We start from the raw sequence: 927 nt of genomic DNA on the forward strand, positions 1-927 counted from the left end.
CTCTTCCATTGCTCATTTTTGTTTGTTTGTTTGTTGTTCCTCTCTCATCTCTTTGCTTCTTTCCTTCTGATGTTTCTTTGTCTCCCTTTCTTTTCCTCATTTTTTCAGTTTGTTATTTTATGGGCCGTCTTTGTGGGGGAAATGTAACCTCTTATATTGTTGGTGGTTGGTGGGTTTCCTGGTGTGGTTTTCTGTTTCTTTCCTATCAGACACTTGTCGTCCTAATCCTCTCATTCCTTCTGTCTTTTTTGCTGCATATTTCTTACTCTCCAGTAACCGCTCTAATCTTCGGCCCCAGTGTGACCTATTTCTGTTGCAAGTACTGTAAACTCCTACTAAAACCAAACAAAAACTTTTCATCTGTGGCAAACTGTTAATGACTGTTAATGCCGGGCGGTGTAGGTCACTCATTTCTCTAATGCTTCACACGTCACTCTTTCCTGCAGTACGTGGAGATATTAATAACTAGCTGTCTAATGGGTATATTATAGAATACATACTACGCTTCAGAACTCTTCCGAAAACTTCATCATCATCATCATCATCATCATTGCCTTTCTCACCCTGGGTCCAAAAACTTGGGATGTGTCAAAAATATTTAGGGCCAAAGAGGTGTAAAAAGTAAAGTTGTTCCCACGTGTTTCCCATCCAGACTTTGGGGATTGCCTTGCTAGTGAGACAACTTTCTGGGCCTTCAGCATATTATGGTTGGATAAAGAGGTGTAATTATTGTTTTTAAAAAAACGGAGGCGACATTTAGGTTGCTGTTAAAAGTTTGCAGAGCGTATAGCGTATCGGCTGCTCTGTGCGTAAGTCTCCGTCAGTCGTCACTTTTCAAAATGGCGTGTGGCGTAGTCTGACACAAAGCGGTCGATACATTACTTGCTCTTTTCATCGCTTTTTTCCCTCTGAATCTATAATCACCAT

Source organism: Aplysia californica, unplaced genomic scaffold (assembly GCF_000002075.1).
Source record: "Aplysia californica isolate F4 #8 unplaced genomic scaffold, AplCal3.0 scaffold01954, whole genome shotgun sequence".
In the NCBI taxonomy this organism is placed as follows: Eukaryota; Metazoa; Mollusca; class Gastropoda; order Aplysiida; family Aplysiidae; genus Aplysia; species Aplysia californica.